Source organism: Staurois parvus, unplaced genomic scaffold, assembly GCF_062004578.1.
Source record: "Staurois parvus isolate SC_StPar_1 unplaced genomic scaffold, SC_StPar_1.0 ptg002232l, whole genome shotgun sequence".
NCBI lineage: Eukaryota > Metazoa > Chordata > Amphibia > Anura > Ranidae > Staurois > Staurois parvus.
In genome coordinates, this window is record NW_028320028.1 from 61,044 (window position 1) to 67,043 (window position 6,000).

Here is a 6,000-nt window from a genome sequence, read left to right on the forward strand (position 1 = left end):
TCTAAGTATGTCTTTTTATGTTCCATGTAGACGTTATAATTCTTGTATGGCAAACAATTCTGCTTAGGAGAGCGATTTCATTGAAGGGAGGGGACACTACATACAGTAAATGGTCTTTTCATTGACAAGCCCATATGTAACACTCTTCTTGATCTGAAACAAGGCTTCAGAAGTTGACGATGTGGCATCAGCCTACTCATGTGACCAGAGTCTCTGTTTAAAGGATAGTATAACTAAGAATCTATCTTTACAACATAATATCTCAATAATGTTGTATAACCAAAAATCTACATATGTAACACATATTACCAACTTATAAAACATAAATTAAATACACACAGATACTATTATTAATATATATCTATTATTTCATACTAATTCTAGCTGGGTTCACTTCTGACTCCCATGACACCCTACACCAGAGATCTTCTAACCAGCTATGCCCATCTATAGAAATGTCCTAAATACTCGGCTTCCAGCTAGTTAGCTTACAGTGGAGTTCCACTCACGCTGTCAAAAAATAAAAGTCAGCAGCTACAAAAACTGTAGCTGCTGAATTAAAAAAAACAGCCACTTACCTGTCCCTCAGTCCCGTGGTGTGTCCCCCACAGCCCATTTCACCGGCCGTCCTGTATTCCAGGAGTCCGGCATCTTCAGTGTGCGCACCCGGCTGTGACAGCTTGCTGCGAGAAGCGCTGCGCTTCATGAATGGTCCTGTAGTCTTCTGGGACCTGTCACATGTTCCAAAGACTACAGGGGGGGGGGAGGACACCTTCCGTTTCTGATCGCTTAGGCGATCAGACCGGAAATGGGAGCGGATACCTGTCAAATTCGGGTACCCGCTCCCCTCCCCGCCCCCCAAAGATGCCAATCCTTAATCAGGAGCGGGGGAGCAGTCTTTAAAGCAGAACTTCCCCATTTGCTGCACTAAGACTGGGATGCCTCTAAAGTTCTCTCTCTTTATCTCCCTCTCTCTGATATCTCCCTCTCTTGCCCCTCTCTCTCATCTGTCTCTCTCTCCCTCTCTCTCGAGACCCTCTCTCTGATTTATCTCTCTGATCTCTCTCTCTGATCTCTCTCTCTCTCTCTGATCTCTCTCTCTCTCTGATCTCTCTCTCTCTCTCTGATCTCTCTCTATCTCTGATCTATCTCTCTGATCTCTCTCTCTTTATCTCTCCCTCTCTCTCGTTCTCTCTCTGTCACTGCTTCTCTTAACCCACAAATGGGAAAAGGTGATGACAAAGAAAACTAGCTGCAAAATGCACAGCAATATAACGCATGTAGACAAGTGCATTCTGCTTTCTCCACAGTAGGTGGCGCTCGACCTGCACGGTACATCCTGGAGAGGAAGTCAGGTGAAAGTTAGTTGCTCTATGGTTTGCTCTGTCTTCTGGAGCAGCATTTTGGTTGGCTACTCTGCATCCAGGTGACCCTGACAGCCATCTTGGGTCAAGCAGAGCCTTTGTAAGTCCCTGGCCCCGGGTTTTGGCGCACTTTTGTGCAGTGGCTAGGGTAGGGAGAGGTACTCCATCTGTCAGGGACAGCACTAGCAGTAGGGACAGCTTCCAAAGGAGTAAGGAAAGCTGTAGGGCCTACGCCTATACTTCCACATGCTCCCTCTTGGGTTAGACCAGTCATACCACATTCCACCTCGCGCTTACTATTGCTGACTTTCTGCTACATTAATTGTGAGTTTCCGGACGGGTGTTCTCCCTGCTTGGCTGCTGTGAATGTTCTGCAAGTTCTACAATAGAATATTTTCTGGATTTTGAGTCTCAGCGTCGTTACTGCCACTGCACCACACTGTACCGAGCCCATATGCACATAAAAATACGTGCCAACGCACATCAATGGAAGGCAATCAACATCCATTTTTTTCAAGTATTGTTATGCATTTTAATGCACATTTATGTGTGAACATGCACTAAAGATCATGCATTAGAAATTTTCCAGCATGCTGGGTATTTTTAGTACAGCTCTTTTGCCTGAATGTTTTCTTTCCACCTTCCTTCCTTTTCATTCTTTTACAAAGGTTGACTGTTATCTGGAGAATACAAGGCACCAACATGTTTTATTACTTACGTATCAAACACAAAGTCCATGTACTGTATGTGCTTTTTATTGGTGCAGAAGGAGCAAAAAAAGAAAACATCTTGTAAGATTGGTGGCCTAGCTAGGTTACACAAAAACAAGGACACTTACTTTCAGTTAAATCTTAGTTGTATTGCCACTCTGGTAATAAATGATTTTTAGTGCCGTAAACGTCTGGATACTGCACCTAGAAAGGTCAGTGGGAGTTTGTTTGAAAACTTATTTACTGCTTGCAAGAAATACTTTAAGCCCGGGTTCACACTGATGCGGAATTTGCAGCGTTTTCTGTGCGAAGTCCACACCGCATCAGAATCGCACCCCGTTCATGCGAACCGCTGTGGGTGTGTATGTTACGCTAACAACACCCCAGAATTGTAATAACATAATGTATGTCTAAAATCGCACCGCACACAATTCACATCTGATTTGCACCTGAATGCGGTGCGGTTCCTGTGTGAATCACATGCGACATGCCGCACCACATATGTGTGAACCCAGCCTGAGGGATAAGTTCACGTTTTAACAAAAAACATTACGGACATTAAGGATTAGGACAATTAGAGAGGGTGAATGTCCGCAATGGGGAAACAGACAGCAATAAAAACCTGACAGGTGCTCTAACCCCTAAATCTAAATTCTAAACACAAATAATAGTTTTTCTTTCGGTTATATTATCAGTAGAGATGAGCGAATTATTCAAAAATTCGGTTCGGCTGATTCGCCGAATTTGCCGAATAAATTTGCTTCGAGCCGAATATATTCGCTGTGAATTTAACTTATAAAAAGGGTGTTTCTAGGCTTCAGAGAGCCTTTATATTAGTGCAGAACACTGTACCTTTAATTTAAATGCCCTTGGAGTCTGCTGGGGAAGAGAAATAATACTGTCAGTCAGTATGACATGCAGATGAGTGCCGTCGATCTTAGAATCACCGCACACTTCACTCATTTGGGCAGTCACGGGGCCAAAACCAGAGTGTGGAGCCACAGTGTGGCGGTGGAGGCAGCAGCAATGGGAGGCCATACAGCACCCTATGACAAAATGGAACCCACCAGCAGTGTGAGGAGACCTGAAAGTGGCACATGGCAGAGTGTGGCGATGGAGACAGCAGCAATGGGAGGCCGTACAGGGACCCATGACACACTCTGGACCTGGCAGCAGCATGAGGAGGCGGTACAGGGGCCCATGACAGATTACGGGCCTGGCAGCAGCATGAGGAGTCGGTACGGGGGCCCATGGCAGATTACGGGCCTGGCAGCAGCATGAGGAGGCGGTACAGGGGCCCATGGCAGAGTGGCGGAGCGTAAGCAGCTAAAATTGAAGGCCATACACAGGCCTAGGTTAAAAAGTCCCCCCAGCAGCAGTGTGGGGAGACGACTATCAAGAGTCCAATGGCTGAGTGGCGATCCGGGAAGTCAGCGTTGTGATTGCAGATGCAATGCAGAGATTCTATGAGGTGATGCCGTGGGTGCGAAGAAGATCATATACCTTTATATGTATATATATATTTATATATACTTTCTGGCCACATAGTCGACATACGGCTACGTTTACTTCCTCGGGCGGCTTGACGAAAAATTGCCACACCGCCGAGTAGGAAACTTTGCCCCCACTACTCCTCACTGGCTGACTGCTACTTCCTCCGTGCACACCGGCACCACTACTGGCCGTGGTGGTAGGCTGCAGTGGAGCTGGTGCTCTACTCCGTGGCCGTTTGCCTCCACTGACACTGCTGCGACCCTGCTGCCTCCTGGGCAACCCACCGACTGTTTTGCTCGCTGGCAAGCTGGCACCCTCTTCTCCTGATGATGCGGAAGCAATAGCCTGATGACGACGAGGCTGCCAAGTGTGATCAGCCTCACCATCATCAATTAGGGTCTCCTAATAACTACTAGCCCCCTCAGCTGCGTGTGGGTCAGGAGACAGACCTGTCTCTAGACCGGCTACCGAGCCACTCTCCTCGCCAGTACTTCTTCGCCTGGCTGCTGAAGAGGCGGATGTCTCCCCCCGTTCCTGACCGCCCTCTGTTAGCTCTTCCTCACTGTACAGTGGGGCTGAGCCCACAGCATGCGATACTTCGCTTGGTGAGGGAACACCAAAGGACAGGGGCAGGTCGAGGACACGTGATTTCAGTGGGCTTGCTCCCGGGCCATGCCAACTAACGGTTGTGTCTGACGTACCCACCGACCGTTGGCTGTAGGTGTCAGAGGTGACCTGGGAAGAGGAAGACGACCGAGTCAACCAGTCAACCAATCGATGACGGCAGGGTTGTCGGTGGAGACACGACCGCTGGATGACACCGGGAGCACTGGTCTCTGGCTGCGACTAGTGCTGCCTCGACCCCTTCCTCTGCTGCCACGTCTGCTCGCTCCTGAAACATTGCCTCCTCTGCCACTCCTCTGCGTGTTGTCTGACATACTCTTTAATTCAATAAGCACCCCAAAAATAAAACCGGATTTAACTCTTTGAACGTACAATAGTGGTTGTGAAGCAGAAAGTCAGTTTATTTAGCACAATCGGTCAATTGCAGCTTGCCGTTGGCTGTAAACTGTACGTTTATGTCACTGGAATGCACTAATCACCCAAAAAATATTACCGCCAGCCGGCGTGTAAATGGATTTAACTCTTTGAATGTACAATAGTGGTTGTGAAGCAGAAAGTCAGTTTATTGTACACAATCGGTCAATTGCAGCTTGCCGTTGGCTGGAAACTGTACGTTTATGTCACTGGAATGCACTAATCACCCAAAAAATATTACCGCCAACCGGCGTGTAAATGGATTTAACTCTTTGAACGTACAATAGTGGTTGTGAAGCAGAAAGTCAGTTTATTTAGCACAATCGGTCAATTGCAGCTTGCCGTTGGCTGGAAACTGTACGTTTATGTCACTGGAATGCACTAATCACCCAAAAAATATTACCGCCACCCGGCGTGTATATGGATTTAACACTTTGAACGTACAATAGTGGTTGTGAAGCAGAAAGTCAGTTTATTTAGCACAATCGGTCAATTGCAGCTTGCCGTTGGCTGGAAACTGTACGTTTATGTCACTGGAATGCACTAATCACCCAAAAAATATTACCGCCAGCCGGCGTGTAAATGGATTTAACTCTTTGAACGTACAATAGTGGTTGTGAAGCAGAAAGTCAGTTTATTGTACACAATCGGTCAATTGCAGCTTGCCGTTGGCTGGAAACTGTACGTTTATGTCACTGGAATGCACTAATCACCCAAAAAATATTACCGCCAGCCGGCGTGTAAATGGATTTAACTCTTTGAACGTACAATAGTGGTTGTGAAGCAGAAAGTCAGTTTATTTAGCACAATCGGTCAATTGCAGCTTGCTGTTGGCTGGAAACTGTACGTTTATGTCACTGGAATGCACTAATCACCCAAAAAATATTACCGCCAGCCGGCGTGTAAATGGATTTAACTCTTTGAACGTACAATAGTGGTTGTGAAGCAGAAAGTCAGTTTATTTAGCACAATCGGTCAATTGCAGCTTGCCGTTGGCTGGAAACTGTACGTTTATGTCACTGGAATGCACTAATCACCCAAAAAATATTACCGCCACTCGGCGTGTATATGGATTTAACTCTTTGAACGTACAATAGTGGTTGTGAAGCAGAAAGTCAGTTTATTGTACACAATCGGTCAATTTCAGCTTGCCGTTGGCTGGAAACTGTACGTTTATGTCACTGGAATGCACTAATCACCCAAAAAATATTACCGCCAGCCGTCGTGTAAATGGATTTAACTCTTTGAACGTACAATAGTGGTGGTGAAGCAGAAAGTCAGTTTATTTAGCACAATCGGTCAATTGCAGCTTGCCGTTGGCTGGAAACTGTACGTTTATGTCACTGGAATGCACTAATCACCCAAAAAATATTACCGCCACCCGGCGTGTATAT